Consider the following 16190-nt stretch of genomic DNA (forward strand, 5'->3'; position numbering starts at 1 on the left):
TTTGTGTTTACTGTATGTTGTGTTTTATATTTTTCTTTAAAGGCAATTTGTGCTGTAAAGATTTTTCTGTTCCTCAGGGTATTATGGTAGTATATGAATAGTAGGAATATCAGCACAAAATAAAACTGAATCTCACTGTGCAGCCATAACAGCGTTAGCGGCAAAGAAGATTACCAGTGAAATGATTTATGAAGTTTTGCTTGAGAGCCAAATAATAGACATTACTTTATACAATGTCTTAAAATAGCCTTGCAATTAAAGTCTATCACTTTTGGCTGGGCAAACCCATTGTGGATTATATAATAGAACTGGTTGAAACGCTGATGGTATTCATTCAAAAAGACTTGCTTTTGTATGTGCATTTGGATGAGTAATATGCAGTAAGAGGGAAAATTGGATTCTGTATTTTTTTCTCTTAAAATAGAAACGCTAACACTTTGACAGAGCTGGCTAAATATTTCAGTGTTCCACATCTTCCTGCACCACTTCTCTCCCCCCTCAGTCACTCTCCCTCAAGGGTCTGTGATTAGCTCAGTTTGTAGCTGCATCACAGATCATCCAAACTGGACAGTCACCTATATGCAATGAGACTTTGACACTGGAATACTGATTAGAATACTAATTAGATTCTTGGTATTTTTATTTATATGGGGGATATTTTCAAAGGCACAAATTAGAGTCGTGTCCAACTCCCCTTTACTTTAAATGGGAATTGGGCACCTAACTACCCTTTCTACCTCTGAAAAACTCCCAAATAGTTATCAGAACATACATAGACAATTGTTGCTTTCCTCTGCGTTAGGTGGTGGTGTCATCAGTAGAGCTGGTCAGAAATTTTTCAACAAAATGTGTTGTGTTGTAAAATGTCAATTAGTTGAAACCAAAGCTGTTTGTGGAAAAAGGTTGGTTTCAGCAGATTTCTCAGGTAAAAAACTCTTTTTTGGGGAAAAAAATAGTTCTGAAGTCGTAAAAATGTCCCATTTCTTTGAAAAGAAATTGTTCTTTTTATTTTTGGAAAAAACTTTGTTTTAAAATTTAAGCTAATTTATAGTTTAAAAAAAGTTTAAATTTGTTTAAAATGAAACGTTTACAATGACCTGAATTAAAAAAATTTCAGATTGTTTGTTTGTTTGTTAATTTGAAAAGTTTTCAAGATCTTCTGAATTTTTGTCCAGGTTCAGGACAGGAAAACCTTTGAAATTTTTCCTGAGATGGTAAAACAGTTTTCTGCTCAGCTCTCATCATCAGTGAATGCCACCCTTTAAAATGTAATAGTCATCCTGAGCTTAAGGCCAATAGTTGTATTTTTTGGGGGGGCAAGTATTGTCTTCTCCTCCTTTACGTCACAAACAGGGACATAAGTAGGGTGAGGGTGGGTATTGGGTTAAATTTCTTCCTGCAACCAAGGAGAAAAGGTAAAATCTTAGAGGGAGGCTCAATAATGTTAAATTAAAATGGAGAGAACGATGAAAGAAGGGGACAGTACTGGTCTTTAACTCACTTTAGACCTGATCCAAAGCCCACTGAAGTCTTTCCATTTACTTTAAGAGGCATCGGATCAGGCCCTATCCTTTACATTTTAGGAAGTGAGATCACAGAGTCAAACCAAGACAGACATATTTTCATAATCAAACTTTCCTCCCAAATCTGAGGTCTAACAAGGGTATGCTGGGCAGAGCACCCTGGCTGTGGAAAAAGGGGTTTTCCTTATGAATGTGACTTTTAGTAAAATTGCTGTAATTACACATGCCTCCCATTTTATTGCAGCACGTGAAGCAAGTGGAGTGTTACTTTGGTAAATTTAGTGGTGTGGTTAGATGTTAGCTGTGTGTTATCTCAACTGGGAAGTCTCTGATGCTTGGGATGCGCTTCCTCTGCTAGGGGAAGTATGTAACCCACACACCTCCTGGGTGTGGTATTCTGTCCCCTCTAGTGGCACTGAGACCACTTAAAGATTAATGACTCTGTTACAGTCTTAGTTAACGGCCATGTGGCTTTTAGCTTATGCAGTAGAGGCTCATGCACTAAGCTCCAGAGATCCCAGGTTCGATCTTGACAACCAGGGTCTGTTGGTGTTACAACTGCACAATGTGATTTTGGCTTTGGGGAGTCACCAAAAGTAACCTCATTGCGTGACTGAAAAATTCCAGTGATTGCCTCTGTACCTATGAAAAATAGTGTGTGATCATGTAATTGCAAAACTTTCATAATACAAATGCACAAAGGGACCGAAATAAGGTTGCATGAGCAGCCTTAATTCTTGCATTTCATAATTTCTGAGTGCTTGACTTTCCAACTTGAATTTGCTTTGAATGTAGGGTTGGGTTTTTTGGAGAGGGGAAACATAATGTATATAGGTTTCAGAGTAACAGCCGTGTTAGTCTGTATTCGCAAAAAGAACAGGAGTACTTGTGGCACCTTAGAGACTAACCAATTTATTTGAGCATGAGCTTTCGTGAGCTACAGCTCACTTCATCGGATGCATACCGTGGAAACTGCAGCAGACTTTATATACACACAGAGAATATGAAACAATACCTCCTCCCACCCCACTGTCCTGCTGGTAATAGCTTATCTAAAGTGATCATCAAGTTGGGCCATTTCCAGCACAAATCCAGGTTTTCTCACCCTCCACCCCCCCACACAAATTCACTCTCCTGCTGGTGATAGCCCATCCAAAGTGACAACTCTCTACACAATGTGCATGATAATCAAGATGGGCCATTTCCTGCACAAATCCAGGTTCTCTCACCCCCTCACCCCCCTCCCAAAAACCACACACACAAACTCACTATCCTGCTGGTAATAGCTCATCCAAAGTGACCACTCTCCCTACAATGTGCATGATAATCAAGGTGGGCCATTTCCAGCACAAATCCAGGTTTTCTCACCCCCCCACCCCCATACACACACAAACTCACTCTCCTGCTGGTAATAGCTCATCCAAACTGACCACTCTCCAAGTTTAAATCCAAATTAAACCAGAACATCTGGGGGGGGGGGGTAGGAAAAAACAAGGGGAAATAGGCTACCTTGCATAATGACTTAGCCACTCCCAGTCTCTATTTAAGCCTAAATTAATAGTATCCAATTTGCAAATGAATTCCAATTCAGCAGTTTCTCGCTGGAGTCTGGATTTGAAGTTTTTTTGTTTTAAGATAGCGACCTTCATGTCTGTGATTGCGTGACCAGAGAGATTGAGGTGTTCTCCGACTGGTTTATGAATGTTATAATTCTTGACATCTGATTTGTGTCCATTTATTCTTTTACGTAGAGACTATTCAGGGGACACCATCACAGGGCCTAATAACATCAGCCACACTATCAGAGGCTCATTCACCTGCACATCCACCAATGTGATATATGCCATCATGTGCCAGCAATGCCCCTCTGCCATTTACATTGGTCAAACTGGACATTGGCCAAACTCATCCCTCAAAGTTTTTGTAATACAGGAAAGTTCTTATGCAGCAGCATCATCATTCCGTATTCCAGCACAGAGTCCTTTCTTGGCTTCTCCTGATGTTCCCTAAGACAGATTCTTCCCTCACAGCAAAGTTTAACTTGTAAGTTTTCTTATAACTCCCTTCGTCTCATATATTTTTTAACATATTTTAAAACATACTGTTACTTAACACAGTCAATGAATAATAGGCCCTTAGGCACAATATTGTGTAAGCGGCAAATAGGAAGTTTCTCTATGGAAGATTCGGAGGGTCTTTGTGGGGAAGACAAAGAGGAAATAGTAAGAAGGAACTTAATAAGGGCAGTTGGTCAATTCTTCACCTCAGTATCATAGTCCTATGTTTTTAGGGGCACTCTTGTGTGCAATCAATTATCATGAATAAGATTATTTTATTTAGGGCTAGTAATATCCCATCAGCTATTTAAGTACATTTATCAAACTCATTGCTATAGTATCTGAATGCTCTTAGTCCTGGTACCCCTACAGAGACCATACAAGTCAGTGTGTGTGACCTGGTCTAGCCTTGTGCATGACAGACAGAATTGTTTAGTAAATTCCAGTTATTTGAAAGTGTTGAAATCCAGTCTGTATTGTGGGTCACTTTAAGCCTGATCCAAAGCCCATTGAAGTTAATGGGCGTCTCTCTCCATTGACTTCAATTAGATTTGGATCAGAGTCTAAGGGGATGATTTAGAGATCCCAGATCCTCTGAAGCATCTGGTACTGGCCACTGTCAGGCACTGCAATTGTTGGACCACTGGTTTTATCCAGTAGGCAACTCTTACGTTTCTATTCCATTTTCTGTGTGCTGTACCTCTAAATGTAGAAGAGACCCACGCCCTACTCTAGGCCTCTGCTGCATGGGCACCTACAATTTCACTTTACATGCACAATGTTAGTGAGAAACTATATTCTCTGATTCATGAAAACAAAATCTTTGTTCCCCTTGATCTCCGGTAAATCATTCACATTGGAAATACAGGTTTTGCTCTTTGTCCATTCAAAAATGAAACAGAAACTAATGGTTTAACTTACAGAAAAACTTTACATTTTATCTTTAAACTGTAACAGAGCACCACTTATTTCTCTAGAACAAGCAACCGTGGTGTTTAGATAAACAAATTTTCAAACAAATGAAGGACCTATAATGCAGGGGGACATCAGGGGACATAAGTCAACTCTGGTTAACATTTTTTGGATAACAGGGAGTTGATTAAGCAAGATTATACTGCAGTTAAGTAACTGGCAATGGTCCTTCCACAGCAAAATCTATTATTACTTCAAATCTCATAAACATCTGCCAGTGACACTTTCCTATCAATAACATAAACTGCCAGTCACTTCTCTACCTACCACTACAGTGTCGGACATTCTGTCTTGTTTTTTCATTCTGGGCTTTTTGCATAGACTCTTCCATCTAAGATGCCACTCTTCCTCAGCTGTTGGTACTTTCACAGCTGCTGCAGTGTCTCTCTCCCTTGAAGCATTTCTGCAGTGCCACACTGTCTCATAGCACTTCTCAGTTGACAGTTTAAAGTACTTTTCAAAATGGAAAACCTAGTTGAAAGGTCAGAGTTTCAAAACTGTTGAAAGTAATATTTAGCCACCCATCCTGAGCTTTTTATTTATTGCCAGCAAAATGTTGTATAAGTACTTCATGGAATAAGCTTCTAAGTTAAAATTGCATTGTGCATGGTGGATAACTATGCAGGCAAGTAACAATAATGGTTTAACAAAGTTTGGCTGTAGGAATGATGCAAACCTAACATTAATACTTTCAATGCAAGGATAAAAATGAGGTTGTGTAGTTATTGTTCCAGTTTCCTTTGGGACTGACCTATTAAAGCCAATTCTGTGGTCTCAGGTGTATGGGGTTTCTGTTCCTCCACTTTCCAGAAAAAGCAAAACAATAAAAATAAGGTCCCAATAAATGGAAGTATTTGGTGGTGTGAGAAATGACTGCTGTGTTCTACCCCAGCAGTGGCTGAATTTCAGTGTTTGCACATAGTGATGCCAGAATGAGAAGTGCATACAAACGCAACTTATGAAATCAATAGAAGCTAGGCACCTAGGCATTGATGAAAATCCCACTAGGTGTTCATTTGTATCTTCAGGTACCTAATACCACAGGGACTAGAGTGATCAGGGGCCACAAAAGTACCTAGATAGACGTTTCCGCGTAGGTACTTTTATAGCCCATAATCTCCATACTTTTATGGCCCAGCAATACAGTGATAAGTGCCATGCATGCCTAGGAGTAAGTGTTTGCAGGGCCCTCTGTTAGTTCATTCATTCATCATGTTAAAGAGCAAGGAGCAGATCTCAGCTGAGTAATGTTATATCTCCAACAGTGAAGCTATAACAACATACACCACCTCAGAATCTGATCCTAAAACTTAATGCTGGGCCAGCATGTCAGATTCGTAACTGGAAAATAAACACAGTGAGCAGCTTCTTTTGAGATTTAAATGTGTCTTTAGAATTCCGGTACCAATTTCTAGAAGGGGAGCTTATGTGTACATTTCTGTATTTATTTTTAAAGGCTGGCAATGTTCTCACTTTACATCACTGAACTTTACATGGCTTTCTAGATGGGGCTAATAATGAAGAAATTTGTATGCGCTTTACTTAACTATTGGGGGAACGCTATACTCCGATGTTTAACTTAAATTCTTTTTGAGGCAAAAATATTGGAAGAACATTCTTACTGTGAGGAAAATTTAACTGCCTTCTGCTTTTACTAATGTTTGAGTGAAATTTCTGTATTAGAAATTAAAATCAAAATGAATCTTCCATGCTCCTCATCCTGAAAAAGAGACAATTTTTAGTAAAATTAGACAGCATTTTCCAGTGTGGCTGATAGTAAATTAAATTAAATTATTATTAGCATAAACTAAGGACTGAAAAATATGCGCTGTTAATGCTCATATTGTTATGAATCATAAGAAAATGGTGACAAAAAAATGTACTCACCAGAAACTTAGAACCATAGGGTTAGAAGGGATCGCAAAGGTCATATAGTCTAACCCCCGCCAAGATGTAGGATTTGTTGTGACTAAACCATCCAAGACAGATGGCTAGCCAGCCTCCTTTTGAAAACCTCCAGTGAAGGAGCTTCCACAACCTCTCTAGGCAGTCTGTGCCATTGTCCTACTGTCCTTACAGTTAGGAAGTTTTTCCTGAGATTTAATCTAAATCTGCTATGCTGTTGTTTGAACCCATTACCTCTTGTCCTGCCCTCTGTGGCACGAGAGAACAACTTTTCTCCATCTTTTTTATGGCAGCATTTCAAGTATTTGAAGACCACGATCATGTCCTCCCCTTAATCTCCTCTTTTCCGAACAAAACATACCCAGTTCCTTCAGCCTTTCCTCAGCCTTAATTTGAGGTCTTGAGAGCACAGCAGCCATCTTTAAATGTCACCTGTCGTTGGGAATAGAAGAAATATAAAGGTGATACAGTTAATATTTTTCCTTTTGCTATTATTATGGGAAATCATTTTAGCATCTATTTGGCAAGTGTGGGCTTGTGAATTGCATTTTATCTGCAGGTGTAATGTCAAACACACATTTTATTTCTATAGAGTACCTTTCATAAAAAGTATTGTGTGCCACTTTGCAGAGTTGCAGACTTTCATACAGGCAAAAAACAGAGAGAGAGGAGAATGATGGAAACAGCAGAACTTTGAGGGATAGATTTAGTATGAGTGAGGTGCAGCCTTCCTTTGTGCCCATATTTCTGTGCCCACAAAGGGTTCAGAAATATACCATGAGAATGAACTCCTTGTGGAATGAATGGAACATACAATGGTGCAGCTAAATCAGAAAATTAGCAAAAGCTCAAACTTAGCTAAAATAAACATGAGTATGTGTACACAAGCAGGGGAAATCCCACCCCTTGCTTGTAGTGTAGATAGAGCCTTAGAGAGAAGACAAGTAAGAGTGGGTATGATAACTACACCATAGTAAATGCTTTAGATAAGGTAGATTGGGCACTTTTACTCACCTTCTCACAATAAAAGAACAGGGGAAAAAATTTAAAACCGATGAAAGGAAATATACTTTCTTCAAACAATACACACTTTGGGGGTATTTGTGCCTCCAAGTACCCAAATGTGCGCCTACTATCAGTTTTGTGCTTGCAATTCAAATGCAAGAGCAAATTGTATTTCCAAATGGAATGCTGCCTTTCTGAAATTTCCCCCCAAAGTTTGGTAAAAATGCAAGTGTAACCCACTGGTGAATGTGTTACAGGTCCCCCCTTCACCTGCACCCCCAAGGCCAATCCACAAAATATATGAGTTGTTACAGCCCCTAGCTAGAGAGCGCTGACTCTTTAGCTTAAGCTGTAGCAATTCTTGCTTTTATCTCTGGAATGCCCAGGTCAATCCCTATTGTATGATGGCTGCCTTCTGGACCAACACAAGTAAACACTTTAACAGTTATTCATGTGAGAGAGTGACCTGGCATGAAATGGTTTTACATGAGGAATGACGTATTCTCATATTTGATAGAAAGCTTTATCTTCCTAAATGAGTGGTTGGAATTTGAGGTGTAATTCCTTCCTCTCTCCCTAGTCCAGTAAACATCGGCATGGTTGTTCAAACATGCCCTGTACACACAGGATTAAAGCTGAGGGGGGATATTGATTTCAAACATAAGGCTATGATACCCATGGTTTCCTTGTTGTCTTTTCAACCTAGGAGGCTAGCTCGAAAGCATCAGCAGCTTCTGGAAGGGTTGTTTGGCATTTTGGAATGTAGGCAGCCTTGAAGTTTGAGCAATAAAATGTTTAATTTTTGGATGGGGACAATGGTTTGGGTAACTTGGAGGGAAAGAGGCAGATAGCAAAATGGACTATGATTGGGGAGTCTCATCATTCTGAGGTGACTCCTGGGGTCCGGGAAGGTGGTGATGAAATTTGGATTAGGACTTTCTCTGATGATTGATTGAATGGGGAGTTGCAGCTTGGATGGCACAGGTAGAAGTAGGTTGGAACCCATTCTGTGAGGTCAAGTGAGAATGGAGGTTAAAGCCTATTGAAACACCCGGGGTAGCTCTCACTCAGTGAGGAGGGGGAGCTGTGGGGAACTGTGGCTTACCTAAGCCCAGGGAAAGGAGGGGCAGCTCATCTTTTAACAGAGAGCAATGTTCTCCCACCTGCTCTCCTTCATTTTAACAGCTGAGAGGGAAGCGGTATTCCTGAGGAACACATGGACCAGAGAGACTTGGTTCTGTGGGGCTGAGAGAGGGAATGGGTAGCAGCTGCTGTTCACAGAGGCTCAGAAGTGAAGTGAGTGGAACATGCAATGGTGCAACTAAATCAGGAAAAACAATGCCTTTAAAGTTTCCCAAGAGGAACGCTTTCCAATATCATTGTCAAACATTGGAAAAACTGTTGACTGAAGTTCTCCTAGGCAAGTGGAGGTGAGACGAGGTCATCCAACATGATAAGATCCCAATGGGTTATGTCAAGTAAAATTTCCAAGTAATCACTTACAGATATTTTCCATCTAGCGCATTATGAAACAGGCACCCAGCATAAAAAGCACTGAAAGGAATGTGATATGTTGGTGATACAATCTGAGTGTAGACATAGATTGCAGAATGTGGTTAACATTCAGTCTGGCAGTGATACTCTTTGGAAGTGCAGGCAGAAAGCAATAGAGTTATGGACTTGAGATGTGGCAGCAGGAAAATATAAACAGGGGCATAGAGAATGGATGGAGATATAGTTTCTAGAAGGAAGAAAGATCTTTTGGTGGTAGAAAGGACTTGAGCACCAAATACTATACAAAATCTTGGCTAAGAAGGAGAGCTAAGATTGAAACAACAAAAATGAGTTAGGAGCAGCACAGAGTAGTTAATAGGTATAGAATATTGCAGCTAACACCTCGTAGAATCAACTGGGGAAAGAAATATTTGTCTCTGTCACATTCATAGTTGCAAGAAAAATTGCTACTCATACAATTCTGAGTATCTGGGAAGCATTCAGCAAACACAGAACATCTTAGACTGCTTTTTAAAATAATATAGCTTTACATCATCAGTGTTCGTGGGAAAAGTCTCTCTCTGATAGCAAATTGGATCGAGTCTGGCACACAATTATATAAAACATGGCAGAGGCTTGTCAGAACTTTCAGTGATAAATAGAGCCCTACCAAATTCATGGTCATGAAAAACACGTCATGGACCATGAAATCTGGTCTTTTGTGTACTTTTACACTATACTATACAGATTCCATAGGGGAGACCAGCGTTTCTCAAACTGGGAGTCCCAACCCAAAAGGGCTTGCAAGGTTATTGTAGGAGGGAGATAGTAGTGCCACCCTTACTTCTGTGCTGCCTTCAGAGCTGGCTGGAAAGTGGCAGCTGCTGGCCAGGCGCCCGGCTCTGAAGGCAGCGCTGCCAGCAGCAGCACAGCAGGAAGGGTAGCAATGGGTGGCCGAAGAGTGGTGGCTGCTTTCTGAGGGCCCAGCTCTGAAGGCAGCAGCACAGAAGTAAGGGTAGCAATACTATACCATGCCAGGCCATCCTTACTTCTGCATGGCTGCTGGCAGTGGCTCTGCCTTCGGAGCTGGGCTCCCAGCCAGCAGCTGCCGCTCTCTGGCCGCCCAGCTCTGAAGGCAACGCCGCCATCAGCAGCAGCGCAGAAGTAAGGGTGGCAGTACCACAACCCTCCTACAATAACCTTGCAACCCCCCCCCCACTACCTCATTTTGGGTCAGGACCCGTACAGCTACAACGCCATGATATTTCAGGTTTATATATCTGAAATAATGAAATTTATGATTTTTAAAATCCTATGACCATGAAATTGTCTAAAGTGGACCCTGAATTTGCTAGGGCCCCAGTGATAAACAAGGTGCCCGGCAAATCAATTTTTCAGTACAACGAAGAGTCAGGTTGCTTGGCTACAGTACTCTTTGCCTTTTTAAGAAAGCATTAACTGACTCAGTGTTACACAAGAGTTAAACTTGGCTTCTTACTGTTTCCCTCAGAAGGAGAGAGCCTTATCAACCAATGCCTGATTCCTAGTAGCTTTGCTAACTCAGTACTCTGCATTCATCCAGTTTAGATTCTATTTACTGTTGTTTTCCCTTCCTAAGGGTTTGAGAAGTGAAGGAGAGTGGGTGGGTGAAGCTGCAAGTAGAACAGAGAGAATCAAAATAAAATGAAAATGCATTTTGCTTCTGCAGTGATGTGCAATCCTAGCGTTTCATCAATTGTCATGTTAGAAGTGGCAGTCCTCCCCCCTCCCCCACTCCATCCTCCTTTCTCCACTGATGTTGCTATTTTCAGTGCTGTCACTGAAAAGTCTGAAAGCTGTATTGCCAAGGATGACATCACAACATTAGCTAGTGCCTATTAGCTGAGATCATGATGCCATCCTTGCAAGTCTGTAGGGGAATGGAGAGCAGGTGCCCTCAACTGACTTGTAGAAACTTTAAGTGAGTTGGCATGGAGTGGACCCAGACAGATCCAGGTCTGGTATTCCCAGGTGTAGATAAATTATTTCTATTGAGGGTCATGGGAGTGACTTGTTACTAAATTAGCAGAGCTTCGCTGGGCACTCCTTTTGGGCAACAGTAATAACTGACAATTAAGATCCTTTTAGTCTTCATTTTTGGCCCCTCTTCTTATTTGCTTATCACTATCTGTGAGATTTTTTTCCCTCTATACCATTCTACAGTGCAAATTTAGCAAAACATGCGTATTATCAGAAAAGGAGAGATTTTCAAGCTTAGAGACTCAAAGCGTTGGTAGTAGGGGAGCTTTCCAAATCTAGGATATTGGTTTGGATCCAGTCCTTGGAGGGGCTGACTAAAAGCAATTACAATCTGATAGCTCTTCAATGGCCTACGTGAAATGAGTTTGATGGTCTCAGTATATTTCCAAAGTGACAAGTATTCACATCCCCAAAGCCATCACTACAGGCGGCACTAACTGGTACTTTGGTGGGCCACTTTAGAAGTTGAGGACTGAATGGGCGTGGAGACAGACCTCTCCTCTTCCCTCTTAAGGTAACTGAGGCATGTTAGTGAAGATGGATGGGGAAATGTGCACTGCCGCTACCCATGCTGTACTGGCTCTGTATATAAACAGAGAACTTGATTCTTCAGGGCAGTCAATATGGCACTTTTTAATTAGCAGGCGCAAAATTTATAGGCACATAAAAATGATGGATGTGCAGTATATGTACTGTCTCTGAGATAGTTTTACTTTGTGCGTGATAACTACAGTTAGCCTGTATAATAAGGACTACACATTATCTTAGGTATTTATGTGGCTCCCATTACCTTAGTATCTGAGCACCTCCCACACAGTCTTTTGAGCAGTTATCCTGTGAGGTAAGGAAGTACTATTTTACAGATGGGGAACTGAGGCACAGAGAAACAGAGAATTACTTTGGTCACATAGGAAGTCTGTGGCAGAGTAGGGACTTAACCAGGATCTCCATAGTCCCTGGTACCAACTATATGTGAGTTCTGACTGTGCTATTACAAAATCACATATTTAATTGCTTGCTTACTCAGGCAATATATTGCAAACTGTTTTTGGCAGTGGCCAGAGAAATATTCTGCTCGTGTCAGGTGCAGTATTGGACAGTACATTTTTTTTTTACTGAAGAAATGTAGACTTGATAGAGTGTGTGTTATGCATTGGCAGGGTAATTTTTGACAAAACCACTGAGAAATATAAGAGTGAAAAAGCTTGTCCGTTATCTCATTTTAAGAAGCCTTGTGTTAAAATGGAGCAAGCATTTCTCAAGCCTTACTGCGCACAGTGAAAACTGCATAGGAGGAGGCAAGTCTAAATTAGACTTGAGGAGAAAGTGTATTGTGCTTCCCCCGCCCACTCCACCCATAGTGAGTTAAAATGAGATTGAAAGCTGTTAAATAGCCCAGGTGGGAAACCAGAGAGAGAGAGAGAGTGAGAGCCAGTGAGCACTATTGAATCTCATATGTTTATGCAGGGAGCTAAATTAATAACTTCCAGGGATTCAAGTTTATTTTGTTTCCTAAATGGGAGGATGTTTCTAGCATCAGGACTTGAGGTACCATTGGAAATTTTTGGTGGGATATAAGCATTTTCTCCCAGCACCTTCCTGTGTATGAAAAATAACTCCTATCTGTCTCCATGAGAGTTAATTTAGAACCCACAAATGTGTGTGATTAGTTTAAATCACTCTTTCCTATGTGAATTATCTTGCATTTATCAATACTGAATATCAGCTGCCATCATGTGGCCCATTCACTTAGCTGTGGTAAACCTCATTAAAATTATGAAGTCTTCACTAACCTAAACCATTTTGTGTCCTCTTTTTTTGCCTCTTCACTGTTGGTTAATTTATTAAATGCCAGTACTAATATGAGACCTTGTGGCACCTACCTGTTAACCTTTTACCTAGTTGAATAATGGCCATTTATTCTTACGCTATTTGTTTTATCTCTGAGCCTGTTTTTAATCCATGGCAGTTCTTTGCCCCCTCACCTCATAGGCACTTAGTTCCCTAGTTCGCTACTTATGAAGAGCTTTTTTTTTTTCATTCAGTGAATAAGGAGAGCATGAAAAGCCAGTTTTGCACAGAATTTTGTGCATGTGAAATTTTGAATAGAAATAGGGTAGCGGTCATCTTTACATTTTTCTTTTGTTGGAAGGATAGAAGTGAGGAAAAACATGCCTTATCATGGAGATACTGGAAATAAAAATCCCTCTCCAACAAATCAGTTGTTGACTTTAGTCTCCAAATTCAGCACAGTTGTTATACACCTGGCAATTGAATTTCTGTGGTATTTACCTGGCTAAAATATATGGTATCTCTTCCGTAGCAAACAATTAAAAATTGGTCAGTTTGGGCCCTGACAGAGTTTCACACTTTTTTCAGTCCCTATTGCTGAACTACCATGGTCTTCACAAATTGAAAACTCTGTGTGTGCACTCACACATGCCCTAATGACAACTGTCAGGCCATTTTCAGACTTCCAAAATTTAAACAGAACATAAGGTATTTCTCTTATTCCCTTTTGGAATTAAACACAAAAAAGCCAATGATACCTCCTTGGCTCCACTACCTGGCCTGCCACTCTGCTGACTTCTCCCCACCTAGACCTTTAGAGGAAGTTAGGATTAGGAGTTAGCTGTGCCTCCCCACTACCTGTGCCCCTTCCCATCTATATCCTTCCGGCCTCTTCTGAACCTGTTCAAGCGTAGCAGTGGAAGTCCCAATCTAAAGGATCCATTCAGGTTCATTGGACCTGGGGCCCCTCACTCATAAGCAACAAGAGGGAGAAGTTGTCTCCAGACCAGAATTACAAGCTTTGTATGTCAAACAACTTTGGCTTAAGGGCTCCCTAAGACCCTTACTATTAACAGGGGACAGGGAGAGGGAGTGTTACTCTTATACAAAGCATGTGGCATATGGCAAGCTTATTTCCTCTGCTACTACCTTTTGGGGATGTACCTGTTCCCTCCTTTTCACACAGGTCTGATAAACACATTCAAAATGGCTTCTGCTGATTCTTCTGAATACATGGGTACAGCATACCCAATCAAGGAATCGGACAATACAGTGTGACTTCATCCAGATGACACAATCCAGCCAGCACAATTACACAGAAAGTTGCACCAGTTTAACCTAATGTACAAATAAAAATCGAACGAATTAAATTGGTGCAAACCCCAGTGTTTTGGGTTAAGAGTGGCTTATTTTGGTTTAGCTGAATTTAAGTTAGGAATGATTTAAATTAAATTGAAATCTGACACTTCTGAAGCTAAATAAGTGTGTCCACTTAGGTTTTGCACCAGTTTAACTAAACAGGCACACATTTGTGTGTAGACAAGGCCTTAGAAACTTGAAAGTTCACCTCAAATAGCTACACTGAAAATTTTGACTAAATCCATTTGGTGAAGGGAAACATTAGACGTCGATATTGATGAAATTTTTGAATGGAATGTGGAGCTTTGTTAGAAATTTCTTATGCTAACAAAGGGGAAACCTTTGCACAGTTTTATTTTGAGATGAATATTTTCCTCAGCTCGGTTGCTGGCTAGTTCTTAGTATGTCACCACCATAAACTATGGTTGACCAGTTTATAGACATCTTGGGTATGATTTTTTTTCAACTGTCCATAATTAAGTTTTTCAGAAATTGACACTGCTACATCATTGGGTGGGACAATGTAAGACACAAATATGTGCAGTAGGTTTTACAAACTTAACTTCTCAGATTTGACTTTATTGCATCTTTTTTTTTAAGGGGGGACTTCTATATTAGACCTTCTCTCAACAGATAAAGAGGAACTGATCACAAAACAAAAAATTAATGGTAATTTAGGTACAAGTGATTGTAACTCGATCACATTTATAGTGTGCAAACAGAATAAAGTCCATACCAGTAATATATATGTAGTTGGTGCTTTAGTAGGGCCAGTTTCACAAAGCTGAAAACAATTATAAACCAAATCAGCTGGTAGGAAGAATTTATTCAGAAAAATGTGAAAGATAATTGGAAATTGTTAAAGAATACTTTGCTAGATGCCCCAAAAGCCACAGTCAAGGAAGAAGGCTGTATTGGTTAAAATTGACCTGGTTAAAGGGGGAAATGAAGGAAGATATAAAATATATATAACAAAAGGAAGAAAAGGGAAGATAATATTAATGAACATAAATGAGAAGCTAGGAATTGTAGAAAATTGATAAGCAAAGGGACACAAGGAGAAATTTGTGGCCAGCAGAGTTAAGGACAATAAGAAGGAGGTTTCATATTAGGAACCAAAGAATCCTCAGAATGGTATTAGTCCGTTACTAGATAGAAATGGTAGAATTATCAATAATATAGAAAAGGCAGAAGTGTTCAATAAATATTTTTGTTCTGGGGAAAAACAGATTATGTACTGATATAATTTGATGATGTACTGAGATAATTCGATAATACTCTTTCCATTCCACTAGTATCTCAGGCAGTTGTTAAACAGCAGTTACTAAAGTTAGACATTTTAAAATTATCAGGTCCAGGTAACTTGCATCCAAAAGTATTAAAAGAGCTGACTGGGGGGCTCATTGGACCATTAATGTTGATTTTCAATAACTCTTGGAATACTGAGGGAGTTCCAGTAGACAGTAGAAAGCTAATGTTGTTCTAGTATTTAAAAATGGTGGAAGGGGGTGACCCAGTAATTATAGGCTTGTCAGTTTGACACTGATCCCAGATAATATAAATGGGAGCCCCACAAGGGATTAGTTCTTGGCCCTATGCTATTTAACATTTTTTTAATGACTTGGAAGAAAACCTAAAGTCTTCACTGATAAAATTTGCAGATGATACAAAAATTGGGAGAGTGGTAGATAATAAAGGGTACAGGTACTGATATTAGAGTGATATGGATCAACTGGTAAACTGGGCGCAAGCAAACTATGCATTCTAATACTAAATACATTCTATAATACATTCTAAAAAAAAATGTAAATGTACACATCTAGAAACCAAGAATGTAGGCCATACTTTCAAAATGGAGGCCTCTATTTTGGGAATCAATGACTAAAAAAGTTTTAGGGATCATGACGGATAATCAGCATAAGATGAGCTCCCAGTGTGATGCTGCGGCCAAAAAGGCTAGTGCAATCCTGGGAGGCATAAACTGAGGAATCTCAAGTAGGAGTAAAGAAGTTATTTTACCTCTGTATTTGGCATTCTGGTGGTTGCTGCTGGAATACTGTGTCCA

The 16190-nt window shown here is 40.0% G+C and overlaps 1 protein-coding gene across 1 annotated transcript in view; it reads left to right on the top strand.

Moving 5' to 3' along the window:
- Window positions 1–16190, top strand: part of GPR158 (G protein-coupled receptor 158) — a 312886-nt gene that overhangs the window by 24697 nt on the left and 271999 nt on the right. The window lies entirely within an intron of this gene.

Source organism: Caretta caretta, chromosome 2 (genome assembly GCF_965140235.1).
Source record: "Caretta caretta isolate rCarCar2 chromosome 2, rCarCar1.hap1, whole genome shotgun sequence".
NCBI lineage: Eukaryota > Metazoa > Chordata > Testudines > Cheloniidae > Caretta > Caretta caretta.